We start from the raw sequence: 17,652 nt of genomic DNA, 5'->3' as shown, positions 1-17,652 counted from the left end.
TTTAAAAAAAGTCTAAAGAAACTAATAATGAATCTCAGCTTCTATTAATAGGACCCTAGGTAGGCTAGTAAAGGAGTAATGTCACTGTTTATTTAACAGGAAGCAATGGACTGAAGAGAAACTATAAAGAAGAAGTTTTTAATTAAAGGCCCAACGGCCTTTAAAAGTCCTGGGAACATTCTGTTTATCAATGCTGAATATGCTGGCATTGCATTAAAATGTTACTTTAAAAAAAGTATGCAATAGCAAAGTGATTCAGAGCATATTTAAACATTGTTTTTAAAGTCTGCCAACATGGCATACTTAAATACGTCATTTGTCTTCCTCAATTGTTTTTCCATGTCTGTTAGTTTGAATGCAGCACAGTAGGATGTAAACCAAGACAAAACAACACAATCTATCTCTCAAAGTGTGCAAGATCAATTGCAGGTTTGGGTGAAACTTACAGCTGAAACAACCATGAGTAGAATAAAAAAGGTTAACATGCCAGAATGATCCAGTTATCTTATCAGAAATATTCAAGAAGAAGCACTGCTTCTGGACTGTTAAAAAAAAGCCAGAAAGGCTTCATTTAGGAATTATCTGTTTATCCATCCCTCCATTTTATGGTTGATCTGCCCCATTGGTGATGGTTCTTGTATGTTATCTTGTTCAATGAGTGATCCTTAAATGAGAAATAGTTTAATGTTATGTCTATGGAGATTCTCAGCCACCTGAATTGACTGTCCCAAGGTGCTTTTTCAAGAGGCAACTGTGCTTTCTGTTTTTTCTTTGAAGACATTTTGCTTCTCATCCAAGAAGTTCCTTCACCTGACTTATATCAGAACATGGGCAGCCAAGTCAAAATGCAGTAGGGCATCATATATAGACTTCATTTCATTATGAAGCCACCCCTACCTCCAGAAAATATAAATATTTATACTCTAAGTCTACCATTTCATCTTCAGCTAGTGATGTTTTGATGGATAACATATTCTCATCCAATCAGTTTGGGTATGTTTTGCTTTAGCACACTTTCAAAGTGATATTTTCAATTGCGGGATCCTTCTTTGAAAATAAATGACTCATGATGCATTTGTGCATAACTGTTCTGCCAAGAAAAATCCAGATCTTTATTTGCCAACAAATAAGCTGACATTTACAACACAGATCTTGATTCTGAGCCAGTTTGGGTGTTGCATCATGCAAATCGTACAGTAGGCAAAGAGATGTTGTAACTCCCACCAGTAACAGAACAAGATGTCATTCAGTGCCGATTATAATGTTTTGTTTTGTATCCATGTAAGGTTTTTTAAAAAGAAGTTTTATTTTATTTTTTATTTTTCACTCCTAGTAATCTGTAAAGCAAGAAGGATACAAGAATATACGATTACATGAATATACAATAATACAATACAATACAATACAATAGTAGAGTTGGAAGGGACCTTGGAGGTCTTCTAGTCCAACCCCCTGCCTAGGCAGGAAACCCTATACCGTTCCAGACAAATGGCTATCCAACATCTTCTTAAAGACTTCCAGTGTTGGGGCATTCACAACTTCTGGAGGCAAGCTGTTCCACTGATTAATTGTTCTAACTGTCAGGAAGTTTCTCCTCAGTTCTAAGTTGCTTCTCTCCTTGATTAGTTTCCACCCATTGCTTCTTGTTCTGTCCGCAGATGCCTTGGAGAATAGCTTGACTCCCTCTTACCTCAATGTTCAATCATAGTTGACATATATAACTAAATTTATCAAATAAAGACTTGTTATTACTGTTAATGCAACTTAGATTTGATAAAAATGTGATTCAGAAGAAATTGACTTGAAGTCAATATTCAACTGCTATCAGAAACTTTTTTCATAAAGGCAATAGACCATATCTTAGCGTGTCAATTGTTCAATGATAGATTGTACAAAAAATTCTATTGTTGAACAATTATTGATTTAGGAATCAAGGATATGAATACAATATTTTTTTTTAGTTCATAATTATCCCCCTCAAAAATATGTAATAATTCCAACACTTGAACTCATTCTCCTTTTTTTTAGACTATTGCTTCCAACAAAGCATCTATCATCTGGTATTCCTGCATCAACGTATATAAATTGCTCCCAATTTTCCCAATTTATTCAAGGTTTTCAATATTGTACTTTTATATAAACCTATTTCCCTGGCTCAACTGACAAGGAGGCGAGGCTGTGGCTTAGTGGCTAAGACTTCTGCCTAAGATATAATACAGCCCAGGTTCAAATCCCAGTAAGGGTATGGCTAGCTGATGAGAGCTAATTAGCTCGAAATAGATCTATACTAGTCTCCCTTTATTTATTTATCAGTACAAATACAACACAAATATAAAAAGGCAACATTAAAAATAAAAATATGGTTTTCTGCCTGCATGGTTTTCTGTGATGAACCGAAGGACAGAAAGAGGGAGTAGTGACCTTCCTCCCATATTTAGGCATACCAGGGGTTGTAACACAAATACATATATATATATATTACCTTTAAATAAGATGGATGCCCTGCTTGACCTGTTAGTCTCTTCTGTAAAAAAATATCTTTCAAATATTTATCCTTGTTTTTTCTGATTTATGTTTGCCGTAACATAACCACAGATAATGAACTGAAGGATTTAAGCACTTCAAATTGGATTGTTGGATCATTAAAATCCACTTTAATTTGATTACTTAATGTTATAATTTCTCTGGAGGCTGGCCACACCCCTCCATATCCATGTAATGTTCTCAAAACAAAATTTATATACCAATCCATAAATACAAATAGTATATATATAAAAGGCTTGACTATGGCAAACAAGAATGCAATAGGTCTGTTGAAACAAGATAGCCATAAAAGGCATTTCTGAAATTCCAGTGATCTATAACTCCCAGCATTTCTTATTAGTGGCCATATTAGTAGATGCTAATAAAAGTTATGGGTGACACAGTGGCTCAGTGGTGAAAATGCTGGGCTTGTTGACTGGAAAGCCAGCAGCCCAGGTTTGAGACGTGAGTGCCATCTGATGGGGTGAGCTCCCAGCTTCGCCCCAGTGCCTGCCAACCTAGCAGTTTGAAAGCATGCAAAATTGCAAATGCGAGTAGATAAATAGGTACCCCTTTGGTGGGAAGTAACAGCACTCTGTGTCGTCATGCTGGCCACATAACCGCTGAAATCTCTTCCGACAGTGCTGGCTCAATGGCCTTGAAATGGAGATGAGCACTACCCCTTATAGTCTACAGTGATTAGTGGAGTAAAATCATAAGGGATTAGTTATCTTTTTTTATTAAAATATATGGTTTCCCCAACTTCTGGAAGGCTACAAATGCTCTTCCTTTGAGATATACATGCATGTTCTTTGGTGATGTTTCCAGTTCATATTAGATTTTTAAATTTGTCTATAAAATATAACTTTAAAAGCAGTGCTAGGAATATATGGGCCTCATAAAAATATAAAACAAGCAAATAAAGGAAGATCCCAAAGCTGCTTATGAAACTCGTATTAAAGCTATCCGATCTATCATACTTAAAAACATTTCTTATAGAGCACACACACACAAAGCTACATTATGTGTGGGAGACATAGATAAGTGGAGATCAGGAAATCTAAGAGTAACCTTTAAAAAAAGATTTATCTAATTAGGCTACCAGATTTGGGGTGTAAAAATCTGGATGACAAGTACTGGTAGTCACAGAATACCAAAATGTCTACCTCTTTGCTGCTCTGTAGTGATGATCCAGAAATTTGTAGGCTAAATCTGACAGTCCTAACCCAGATGAGACATAAACTTCAACATATCAGTAGGATACATTTTTGAAAACTCTATCCATGCATGGGAAGACAATTGTTGGCTCGCATTTTTAAAATTTAAATTGATTGTTTTATCACAGAGAATTAAAAAACAGAACAGTAAAACGAAATGAAACAAAGCAAAAACATACATTCAACATTGTATACAAAAACATACATTCAACATCACACATTGTTGGCTTGCATTTTAATATGAATGATCACTATTTAAATTTGTGGAATGAATACATGATGTAGAACACAGTTATCCTTCCATTTTTGCTCTTCTCTGTATTTTGCATTGCAATGCTCTGATAACAAATATGCACATTAAGGAAAATTGCATACCAAAATAAGCATTAATGAAAATTGCTTGCAAATAAACATACATCAGGGAAAAGAGAAATTTAAAATCACACACATATGTTACAAAAATCTATATGGTTTTGATTCTGACTTTTAACCAAAATAATCAGAAATGAATACAGCATTGGGACAGAACTTTCCCTCCAAACAGTTTAAAAAGCTTAATTTTTCACATTTAAGAATAACACAAATATCAACTTCTCCTGATTATTATTCACAAATCTTCCCTTATCCTAACCATCTTAGCCCATATGTATTAATGTTCAAATATTCTAAGGCAAATGTGTGGGTGAGTGTGTGTATACAATGTTCAAAACACAAAAAATACTGGATATTTCCTTTCAAATTAGTAAATAAAATAGGCTTCCTTCTAGTATATTGGCAGTTCCATGAAAGAGCCCATATGACTGAAAGCATTATAACACTCCACCATATAAAAATACCAAAATAAAATATATAGATAGAATAATAATATCCTTGATAGCAAAGGCAATCCCTGTCTTCCCTGCTGTCTGGTAAGCAATGTTTTAGCTTCATTTAGGATGGTTTACTTTAAGCATAAAGAAAACCACAAGCCGCCGGTGTTCTCGTTATTACTGAAGAAAAAACATAGACAACACTTTAGTTCTGCGCTATGAAGTCTAGCTACATCCTACTCCTATTTCTAATTCATCTTATACTTACGCCATGTTCATATTAGAATGCACATGCCTTCAGCATTTTGGTCATCTTTGTGGACTGATTTTCATCTATTCCAATCTGTCTCCAATTTTTGCTGTTGCTTCGTAAGTGGGATTCCTTCCTTCACTCTTAATGTTTTTTTGCTTTGATGTTCAATCTTAGCTTTTCACGCGGTCTTTTTTGGTTCCTACCAGTTTTCTGATGCTTTATTTTTCTTGTCTCTCAGAGATTCCAGAATAGTTGAAGCACTTGACAGCAACTTCACTTATTCTTTCTACCTTTGTACAGAGATGATCTCCTTTCCATCAATGCTTCTGTTTATCTTCTTCTCTGCCCCATATTGATTTTAGCTACTCTTCTTAGCTTTCCTACTGTTTCTTGGACTCATGTCTTCTTTAATTTTCCCTCTTACAAAAAAGGATATTTCAATCAGTGTCAATCTCTTTCTCTCAGTCACTCACCCATCTGTTCACATATATTTATCAGCTCCAGCAATGACCTTCAATTCCTTCTCCACCTCACCTCTGTTTCTGCTACAGCATTATTTATAAGTTTGTTGGCTGGCCAGAAAATACAGAGCCTCTTGCTGCTTCTGTAAAAGTTATCTATCTACCCTACAGGGGTATCCAACCTTGGTAACTTTAAGACTTGTGGTCTGTAAAGATTGTCAGTCATCCAGGTCATGGTTGTCCCAAAGGTGCTTTTTCAGGAGGCAAGTGGACTTTTTTGTTTTTTCTTTTGAAGACATTTCGCGTCTCATCCAAGAAGCTTCTTCAGCTTTGACAGGATAGTGGGGAATGGAAGGATTTATATTTCTTGTAGACAACTGGTAATTTGCATCCTTTTAGTGGGTCATTGAAACACTTGGTGGTTTATCTGTGTCTTCAGGGTCACCCAATTAGTGCTCCTGGTTCCTGTAGTCTGCAATTTCTTTTCCTCTGGAAATCCAATCCTAATCCCAAATTGTATGGCTAAAAGTCTGTAGAGATTCTCAGTCATCCAGGTCACAGTTGTCCCAAAGGTTCTTTTTCAGGAGGCAACTGGACTTGTTTTTTTCTTTTGAAGATGTTTTGCTTCTTATCCAAGAAGCTTCTTCAACTCTTTAAGACCTGTGGACTTCAACTCCACCATGGATGGATGGGGAATTCTGGGAACTGAAATCCACAAGTCTTAAAGTTGCCAAGGTTGGACACCCCCTGAGGTGGAAGAAACTATTTGATGGATTACAGTTATGCTTATTCATAGACATACATGGGAACAAAATTGATGTTGTTTTCTACACTTTTCTAAGTGGACTTCTTTCTGGAAGAACCTGTCAGCAACTTCTGAAAGACATGTGTTTTCCTGAGTTTGCACTTGCATCCTTCTAAAACAACCCACCTTTGGTTTAAGGAGGTTTCAACAAGAGACCCAGCACTCTCCAAATTACTTTTTCTCCCTTGAATTGAGATAGTGACACAGCCATATCATGTCTACTAAATAAATTGTCATTGTGGGGAAACTGATCAGAAGGAAAACATTGATGTGGGTTGAAGAGGCTTGCATCTCTTGTCCTGATGGAAGAACCTGGCTTTCTAGAAATCTGAACAGGAGCACTCAACATTACTTTATTGCGAGCCTGCTCATCTTTAAACTGGTCCAGGATGTTTCCCTGAGCTCAGAAAAGGTCTATAATGCTTTTCTAGTACTTGATTTGGTTTATATCCTGCCTTTAGTCGGGAGATCAGCATTCCCTCCCCTAACGTTTCCTTGCAATAACCACATTTGCATTTGGTGGGAGAAGTAATTCTAATGTTGGTAAATGGAACAACCATTACCAAATAATGTAGAAATGGATACAAGTAGTGCTTGACTTATGACCACAATTGGGTCCAAAATTTCTGAAGCTAAATGAGACAGTTTTTAAGTGAATTTTGCTCCGTTTTCCAGCCTATCTTGCCCCATGTTAAGAGAATCATTGCATTGCAATCATGCTGTAAAATGTTTGTTAAGGGAATCTGGCTTCTCCATCGACTTGGCTTGTTAGAAGGTTGCAAAAGGTGATTACATGACTCTGAGCGCTGCAACTATCACAAATAGATGCTAATTGCCAAGATCCAAATTTGGATCATGTGACCGTGGGGATGCTGCAACACTTGTAAGTATGAAAAACGTTCAGGGGTCACTTTTTTCAGTGCATTATAACTTTGAACAGACACCCCAAAGGTGCTTTATTTTCAAAAGAATGAAAAAGCTTCTTGGATGAGAAGTGAAACATTTTCAGAGAGAAAACCAAAACCCAAGAAAGTCCAATTGCCTTTTGGACAAAGCACTTTTGGGACAACCATGATTGGATGATTAAAAATCTTCATAGACATTCAAACAATCAGTAAATAAATGGTTGTAAGTTAGGATCACTTGTGCTGTTTTGCCTTCAAAGTAGGGACCAGCATCCTCCCTCCTTCAGTGAACACACAACAGCTTTGGCACAGTGGTGAAATTCAATTTTTTTTCCTACCAGTTCTGTGGGTGTGGCTTGGTGGACATGGTATGGCTTGGTGGGCGTGCCTTGGTGGGCGTGGCAGGGAAAGGATACTGCAAAATCTCAATTCCCACCCCACTCTGGGCCCAGCTATTTGCTGGTTCTCCAAACCACTCAAAATTTCTGCTACTGGTTCTCCGAACTACTCAAAATTTCTGCTACCGGTTCTCCAGAACCTGTCAGAACCTGCTGGATTTCACCCATCCTTTGGCACCTTAGCTATGTTGCAATCTTAACCTTCCTTGAACACTGTTAATAAGAGCTCTTAGACTCTTTTTCCTGGCATTGATTCAAGTCTGAATAGGGAATCCAGACTGGTAGACTGAGCTAGAGAACATGATGGGCTCAAGGGTTGGCTAGTGAGCTTCTGTGGCTGATGGTGGATTTCACTCTGGGTTTTCACACCATTACAGCTTTATCATACCCAAACAACAGCTCTTTCTCATAATGGAGAAGATATGACAGGAAACTCTGGGTTGAAGTATAAGTAGTCCTTATACTTCAACTGTTACTTACTGTTACTTAATGTAACTGTTACTTACAACAGTTCATTTAGTCACCGTTTGAGGTTACTGTTCTGACCTCTGCTTTCCAAAAGCACGAAGCCGATAAAACCCCTTTTATTTAGTTTAAAGTGAATTCCTCTCCAGCAAAGTCCCGACCAACAGTTTCTCAAGAGATTTCACTATTGCAGACCTTTATCAGGCTTGGAGAGCTGCCAGGCCGATATCTTCCACATGCCACTCTATAGCAGGCAATACTTGGCAAGAAGTCAGGAACAGATCTTCTCTCTAATGAATTGAACTAATTGCCTCTTGCAAACTCCCCTCCCTTTTCGCTCCTCTTTATTCCCTTTGGGAGGAGCCATTCACCATCCATCTGTGGCTTTACTCCTGAGTCGACCCTTGTTCCTTAGCTGTTCCCTTTGTCTGGCAAATCTGTGCATGCACACACTGGGAACAGGCTCCAGCTGTACTTCTGCCCCACTGCTGTCTGATTCCAAAGGCAGTTGATAACTGTCAGAGATCCCTGGTCCCCTCTCAGCCCCCAATGCAGAGCCCTCATCAGAGCCTTCCCCAGACTCCAGGACTGGCCCATGTTCCTCCCCAAACTCCTCACTGCCCGAATCTGCTGCCAGATCAACTGGTGGACCACAACAGTTACAATAGCACTGAAAAAAGTGACTTATGACCATTTTTACACTTATGACCATTGTAGCATTTCCATGGCCATGTGGGAATATTTATATTCAGATGCTGGACAACTGGTTCATGTTTATGATGGTTGCAGTGTCCAGCTGTCATATGACCATTTTTGCAACCTTCTGACAAGCAAAGTCAATGGGGAAGCCAGATTCACTTAACAACCTAATTCAACAACTGCAGTGTTTCACTTAGCAAATGTGGCAAGAAAAATTGTAAAATGGGATAAAATTTACTGAACAAATTGATCTCTTAGTAACATAAATTCTGGGCTCAATTGTGGCCGTAAGTCAAGGGCTACCTATATTCATTTCTTTTACCCCACCATCCCCTACAGACTGAAGTTCTTATAGAGGAGTTTGGCCATGGATAACTGTGGGATGAGTGACTACACCACACCACACCACACAACAATACTGTCTTCATTATCCTAAAAAGATTTTTTTTATCCTCCTTCAGCCTTAGTTCTCCCACCCTTCCTTCCGTCCACCATCTGTGCCATGCGTTACTGATCAGCGGGATGGAGTCTCCACAGTAGCAAAACTATGCTGATAGCTATCTTCCTGCAAAAGCCAATACAGGCAGGTCCTCAATCAAGCTGTTATTATTGCTGTTACATATTAGAAACAACAGGAGCTTGATAGAGCTTCCTACTAGGCAAAAATCCAGTAATTTTATATTCTATAGCACCAACTTTCCTTTCCTGCCTTTTCCCAAATTACACATAAGTGCAATTGCTTAGAACCATACTCAGAACTTCTTCTTTTTCATTGATAAGAAGCGAGTTCTAATAAGAACAAGAATAAAGGAACTGACAGCACTTAACCATTTCCTCTAACTATTCTTCCCCCTCTCCTCAGATTATTTCTGAACTAATCCTCCTGTTTGGTTTCAAAATCGTCACAATTAAAAATGGCTTTTTTGGTTCAAGGATTGGTTATTAGTCCAGGCCTGGTTTCAGGGGTAGCTGGCAGGTTTAAATATTGACTTGGGGTCTGGGCTTTGAAACAATTTGCTGCCCTATAACATTGTATTGTAAAGCACCATTCACAAAAAAATTAGTGGAGAAAAAATACACATAAGTCAGTCAGGGGAAAGGGACCTATTCAATGTTCCTTAACAAGACCATCCATCTTTGCAAAGGATATTGAATTACACTATTGCAATACATTTTAATTTAGAATTCACTCGTCTACTTATTTGTTCATTAAAAAAAACTGGTTTTCATCCTCACTGGAAATGCAGAAGAGAGTTAACAAGTAATTAAAAATATTGCAAAACCATCAATAAAATTTTGCTGGTGAAACTAGAGGTTAAGGAAATTCTTGAGCATCCCAGAATTCAGATGACTATGAAAAAACTCCACACTGGCAGCCTTTTGTCCCTTAGTAGGAAGTTCCTTCTCTAAGGAAGTCATCCCCAGCCAAAGGAGTGAAAGAAAGCTGGGATTTCAGGAAATATTGTGTTCTCTGCAAGATAAACTTGTCTAGGTGAGAGAAGGAAAAAACATTGAACAGAACATTCAGGGAAGAAATTTCAAAGCATTCTTCCCCCTTTGAAGTGGCCTTTCTGTGAGGTAGGTAAGGGTGGGACAGGGCAGGGCTAGGAGAATGGATGGTGAGTGACATGGCAACCTTTGGTTAGTGGATCCAAAACTGTTTCCCACCCCTAAAGCATGTAGCAGAAGGTGGCTTCTCACATAACTTGATCCTAAGAACTGCATTAACCAAGAGTGAAACCTTGAATAGGGACCTGCAATTAACTGACCAGAAGTGTAGAGATTTCAGCACAAGATTCATAGACATCTATTAAAGAATCTTCATGGGCAGTCAAAGTCGAACCTTTGTATTCTGCATTAATTACAACATCTCAAGAGCTTCCTCAAACACAGTGCGCCTTTATAGTTCCTTGAAGTTACCGATATATGGAGAGAAGATTAGCTAGGCTTTCTCTAGGCTGAGGATCTTTCCTGTTTCCTGCCCTTCTACATTTGTCCCTATCCTGAAACAAAACAACAACAACACGGTACTATTTCCAGAATAATTTAATTGTTTCCCCTTTGGATTGCAAGTTGTGTTTTCTTTTTCTTGGGCCAATACTCCAAAGTTTTGTGACTGGCTATCTACAAAGATGCATAGGGCTGAATTCTGAGGCGTGAGTCTATTTTCCAGCTGGAAAAAAAAAAGAATTCTGAGGCTTTGTAATAGTGATTGACAATTTCATTTTTAGGCTGTTTATCAGTTTACACTCTGCCCATCAGGAACCAAAAGAACATGACAACTCTTGTCAGTTAAACAAAAGATCTGTATGGCAGCATTTCAGTTGAATATATTTCCCCCCTACTACGCAGTTCCTGCATCAATACTGATAAAACAATTCCATTTATTATTTCAAATATGAAATAAAATAATAAAAATCTGGATGAGATCCTGACAGGTTAGATGAATATTGAAAAATAACAAAAACTGCACCTGGTCCCAGTTTGTCAGCACTTTCCAAATAACCTGTCGTTGTTCATTAGGAATATTTTTATTTGTTGAAGACAATCACCAAAATATGGTTGTTTGCTCTGTGAAAGTGAGTCACCACCTGCTACCAATCCTTCAAATTGTGAGACAGTTCTGTTTCAAATCATAAACTGGAAGTAATATATATTCAGAAAGTTGAGTTTGATCCAACTTTACCTCACAGAACTGGAAAGGACATACGACAACAAAATCAACTCCATGACCCAAAAACAAATTACAGACGTAAACAAACTCAGAATTGGCCTGCCAATATTTCTAAGGTAGCTTAAGTCCAGTATGTCTAAGGTAATTCAGCATTTCATTCCCTCCAAAAGGACCAGCCCAATGGGTGGAGTGGGGTGAGGTGAATGAGGTGAAACTGGACTTTGCTCCATATACAAAAAGAAAAATGGACTGAAAATGGACTTGTACTTCACTTCTGACAATAGGACAGCATCCTCTGATTTCATCTGAGAGCTGCATCCTCTTTGGAGATGAAAGGCAGGTGACACATAGAACCACAGAGTTCTGTCCACTCTATATCACTCAAATGTGTCCTCTGAGATGATTGCCTCATTCTGCTTAATGGTAATGCTGGCCTTAATCTGGCAGGAAACTGCACAGAATAATTTTCAGAAATATGACTGGCATTACATCTACCAGAATGAAGAGGGGAAAAAAGATGAGTTATGCCTGCATAGCTTACTATGTAATATAGTACTTCTATATAATAAAACAGAACAATTTTTTTATTTCCTGCACCATTTCTTAGATGTTTTGTGTCAGGCATTATTATTTTGTTGAATTTGACTTAATGCATCCATTTATAAAGAAGAACTTCCCATTTTCTCCAGGCACATATAAATGGATGGCTGGAATAAGATTCCAACAAATCATTTACTAAACAAAGTTGAATCTGTTTGCTCTGAATAATGATATTGGTAAATACTTCTTACTTTTCAGGGCTGAATCAAGCTGCACAGATTAGTAGGCAAGCCACAAACCTCATATCAGTTGAAAGGAAGAATCTTATGCTCTCCTATCTGCCTGGTTAATCCATTCTAAGCATGCCTTTCCATCTAATTCGTTTATTTTGCTTGATCTCCTGTTGAAAATGAAAGATTTTATGTGGCCATTTCTCAGAAGATAAACTGGTAATGCTGAATGAAAACTAATATGCCCCAAATCTACATAGAAGACAGAAGTAGGATGATATACCAAGTTACACTTTAAGTGCACCACATCTGTTTCCTTCTCCATTGGCTACTTCAAAAAAATAAAAATCATAAAAAGGACACTTCTGGAAATGTGCTGGAAACTGGTAGTTACGTTTTTTTAAAAAATAGTTTTTATTCCCCTCCCCACAAATATGATAAGAAATACATTCAAAGAAAAAAGGTTAAATGAAATGTGAAAAAGAAGAAAAGAAAGAAGACAAGGAAAAAAGGAAAGAGAAAAAGAAAACACGCCAGTCTCTCTCTGTGTATTCATTCTGTAGCGAGGTTTTTCAGAAGTGGTTTACCATTATCTGCTTCCTAGGGCTGAGAATAACCGGTTAAGCAGTGGTGAAATTCATTTTTTTTTAACTACCGGTTCTATGGGCGTGGCTTGGTAGGCATGATAGGGGAAGGATACTGCAAAATCCTCATTCCCTTCCCACTCCTGGTGGAAGGATATTGCAAAATCTCCATTCCCTCCCCACTCTGGGAACCATTTTTCTGTTCTCCGAACTACTCAAAATTTTCATTACTGGTTCTCCAGAACCTGACAGAACCTGCTGAATTTCACCTCTATGGTCAAGGTTATCCTGCTGGCTTTATGCCTAAAGTGGGACTAGAACTCCTGATCTCCTGGTCTGTAATCTGATGCCTTAATTACTACAGGGATTATATTTTTTTCAGCACCAAGCCAGGGTGGATCCTACTTGTTAAATCTATTTTATCAGTTATTCCTCTTTTTTTGTACACTATTTTTTGTTGTTAGTGTTGAATCCATGCTTTTGTTTCACTTTGTTTGTTTGTATTTCTATTATCTATTTTATTTTTATAATAAAACAATAAATAAGCTAAAAGCAAGAAAAAATCATGTATATTTCTGGTCTACAGTATAATATGATGACTTACAAATATGCGTTTAAGTCCATTGTTTCAATTAGGGTTGCATTGGATATGTATTCTTGCAAAAGGGAGATAGCTGAAGAAATGCATTGACCCTGTTGAGTTGTCAAGTTCAGAGAAAATGGAACCATTCAGAATTTAGATGACCAGGTCTCCATTCCTAAGCCATAGTCTAGAAATCCAAGACAGTGCCATTGCTGTACAAAGATTTGGGCCACTTGGGAGAGATAGTTGTCTTGGCTTTAACCAAATAGCAGTTAGGTTCAGAGAGGCTAGCTACATAAGCCTAGTAAAAGCCAAAGAAACATTTGTAAGTAGGAATATTTATTTCAAGACCCCTCTGCTCTCCATGGCAGCATCATATTAGATAAAGCTGGTTTGGTTGATCTCATGTCAGTCTCATTTGACTGTGCTTTTTTCTTGCTTGTCTGAGATTGCACTTTCTGGTTTTAAAATATGGAGTGTCTGGTGGCTTTCCTCATCACTTTTTGATCACTGGACACAGTGGTTTATTTCTAGTTTCTGGCAAACCATTATAGCCAGAGGGAATATTGCTGCAGGAAGTCAAATGGGATCAAATGTCTCAATGAATAGCAGCTCTACATATACATGTAATGCAGTGACATGCAGTCAGGGGAGGCAGGGGAGGCACAGCCTCACCACTGTCATCATGAAAAGAAAAAAAATGTAAAAGGAAAAAGGTGAGAGCTGAAGTCAGGCTGATCTAGTTGCTGCCTCACCGTGAATGACTCTGCTTAACTGTTTAAAAAAGCCTCTAAAAAGCACCCTCTACTATGAGGCAAGAGAACTGCATGCCTCATCTAGTCTGACTTTAGGCGTTTTATGATCACTCGAGTAGAGTTAAGCAAGGGTTAAAAGCCTAAAAATTCCTGACATAGGTGAGGCACACAGTTCTCCTGCCTCATAGTAGAGGGTCCTCGTTTGGGCGGGGCTTCTTCAGAGGACCCTAGCAAGAGCAGATTTGAAATCCTCTCTGAAACAGCTGGAAAAGGTACGTGTGGGTCGGAGGGTGGGGGAGAATTTAAACTTCATCCTCCTGGTGCGGGGCTTTGGGCAAAGGCTGGAGGGAAGGACCCTGGCTTGTGCTCTCCCTCCCCAAGTGTAGTTTGATTGCAGGCAGAGCCACATTGCCTTTTCAAACCTGTAATCATTGAAGGTGGGCTGGATCCTTCCAGGGCTGGGGGAAAGTGTGTGTAGTCCAATCCAACTTCTCTCTCTGTGTGTGTGTATGTGTTTGAGAGAGGGGGGAGGGACGGAGAGAAGGAGGAAGGAGGGGAAGGGAGAAGAAAAAGAAAAAGAAAGAAGGAAACTTCTTTCGCAAAGGAGAAAAACAAATGCTGTCACTTTAAATCGGAACTGAGCATGCCTGGCTGTGGAATTCTGGGAGTTGAAGTCCACAAGTCTAAAAAAATTTGAAACCCACCACTGGGTCAGTGCCTCACCAGCCATAAACCTCACCGCACGTCACTGATGTAATGTATATACATTGCATACTGTAATGCAAATTCAATTGTATCAGGCTGGGCCACTGCTTTCTCAGTAGAAAACTCCAGTAGCACAATTGGAATAATTTGATGAACCTCATAACATTTCTCAGCATATATCTTTCAATGTACATTATGCATGTAGTTCCATGTGAAGGACTTTCTGGATGTTAGAAATGCATTAGCATCAGTCTGATGACGGGAACAAGAGAATGGCTAAATTAGAACTTTCTTAGAACACAGTCTTCTACTTAATGCTTTCTGGGATCTATTGCTCAAATGAAGCTGGAACTTGGGGTTTCACAAAGAGCAATGTTGTCAAACCAAAAAATCCAGCAGATCCACCAGGGCTAGAATTAGGCAGCAGAATATATTTAATTTGAAATGAGATACAATACAGAGATCAAGAAGGCTTTATGGGGGATATTTGGAATGAAATAGCAAGTGTGGAAGGCTACTATCTTGCCTGAGTAAATCCACTTGAGCCTTAAAGGAGATAGCCAGCTTGAAACTAGGTAAGCTTAGTATCATCAAGGAGCACCTTAAAGCACTTAGAGGGCATTGATACTGCCCTTCCTTCTAAATAATTCTAAACATGCAAACCTTTGCACTGGCAGGAGATACAGTAGTTCCATCAGTCAGCGTGGCCTACATGCTCCATATAAGGGTAGTTCTCTATTTATGACCACAATTGAGCCCAAAATCTTTGTTGCTAAGCAAGGCCTTTGTTAGGTGAGTTATGCCCCATTCCGTGATCTTTCTTGCCCCAGTTGTTAAGCGAATCACTGCAGTTGTTAAATTGGTAGCACGATTGTTAAATGAACCTGGTTTTCCCATTGATTTTGCTTATCAAAAGTAAATAGGCACAAGCAAGTGCTCTGCATATATTATAGGCAGGTGGAACATTTTTCAGAAAATGCCTGGCAAAGAGAGATCCTTTACTCCTTAAAAAATGTAATTCCCTGAAATCCGTATGATCTATTAGGCTGAGTGAAAACCCCCATATTACCTTCAGGGCTTTTCACCACTCCAGGAGATGTTGTTTGCATAGCAGAGGTGATATTCAGCAGGTTTTGTCCAGTTCGGCCCCTCCCCATCTATTATCTGCCTCCCAAGTCCCAGCTGATTGGAAGGGAATGGGGATTTTGCAGTATCCTTCCCCTGGAGTGGGGAGGGATGGAGATTTTACAGTATCCTTCCCCTGCCACGCCCACCAAGCCATACTACGCCCACCAAGCCACACCCAAAGAACCGGTAGCAACAAAGTTTTGGATCCCACCACTGCTGCATAGACTACAGGCAGATGTCTATCTTAGCCATGCTAGAAGCTGGGCCTTCAAATAATATTATGCACATTGATTTTGCCTACTTTCACATTCAACATGTTTTCATGGAAAGTTTCTCTACTCCTATTCAAGTCTAGGCCATTGATGAGTTTTCTCTGCTGACAATCCCCTCAATACCTCTCTTTTGTCTACTCAGATAAAAGATCACAAGGAAGGGAATCTTTGCGTGAAGAAAATCAATGTTTAAGAGTTCATTACCAATATCCACCTGATCCCATTCGTGTAATATTTAATTGAATTGGTTAGATTGATTTAAAACATCTTAATCTATTAAACAGGTGCCTCCAATTAATCAGGCAGCAGATTTTCTTTTCCATGTTTATGTATAAAAACTTGTCTAGAAGATGTCTTTGTTTTCTCACACATGTTTCTACACATGTTTTTTCTCCTCAGGAGAAATTAAACAGATTTGGTCATGTGCTAGGATTGTACTCCCCAGTATAATATATCAGAACTACAACTCCTAGAATTCCTAATGGGAATCAAGCTTGATAAGGCTGTGCCAGGTTTCAAGTGTGCATTATATGATCAGAAAAAACAGCATGGCTATTTCCCCCCCCCTCTTTCATCTATTTTGTTTTATTCATGTGCAAATCAGTTTAGATTTAATTAATAAAAATGAATAAAGCATATGTTGAGTGACAAGAACCCTAAAATAAATGAAATACATTAATAAATGACAATTTGATTATGGCAGCAGCATGAATAGCTCTAAAGTTGCCCGACAGGTGTCAGCATTGTGCCATTAAAGCTTGACTGAGAGAAAGAGAGAGAGAGAGAGAGAGAGAGTGCCTCTACATTTCATTTGGAATGAGCCATAAATATTCAATACAAAGTATATTGAGATGTAAAATAGCAGGTGCAACACATTTGTAGTGACGATACAGTTAATGGGTGAAGAATTCAATATTCCACCTAATGAGCAAACAACTGTATATAAAAAAATCCATCTGTAGCGCTTTAAGCATTGTGGGGTGGGGTTAACAGGGTTTGTTTTTCTAAAAATGCCGGTATCTCTGTTTTGAAATATGATTTTATACAATTAAGCATCAACGGGTTTAGAATGAAAATGCAAAGGGTTTATCAGAGTCATTTTGGAATCTGCCTGCATATTTTGAAAGGTAAAAACTTTTTAAAATATACCCTATTGCTGTCCTCGCTCTCCTTCCTTCTGCTTGCACTCTCTGTTTCTAGCAACGAAATGGAGCTACCCATAGGAGCTGCATCTAGATTGAGATCGCCAGACATCCTCAACTTTGTCTTCCTTTAAAAAGTCTCAAAAGAGATGCAACTTGTTACAAGTTTTTAGCATCTTTAACAGAGCAGGAACTTACTAGCCAATACTACTCAGTTCTTAATTTTTCATTTGTTGTTGTTAGTTGCAAAGTCGTGTCGAACCCATCGTGACTCTATGGACAACGTTCCTCCAGGCCTTCCTGTCCTCTACCATCCTTTGGAGTCCATTTAATCTCACACCAACTGCTCCAGTGACTCCATCCAGCCACCTCATTCTCTGTAATCCCTTTCTTCTTTTGCCCTCAATCTTTCCCAGCATGAGGCTCTTCTCCAGTGAGTCCTTCCTTTTTATTAGGTGGCCAAAGTATTTGAGGTTCATCTTCAGGATCTGGCCTTCTAAAGAG

Source organism: Natrix helvetica (genome assembly GCF_964273705.1).
Source record: "Natrix helvetica genome assembly, chromosome: 3".
NCBI classification, from domain to species: Eukaryota; Metazoa; Chordata; class Lepidosauria; order Squamata; family Natricidae; genus Natrix; species Natrix helvetica.
Note: the sequence above shows the minus strand (reverse complement) of the source record.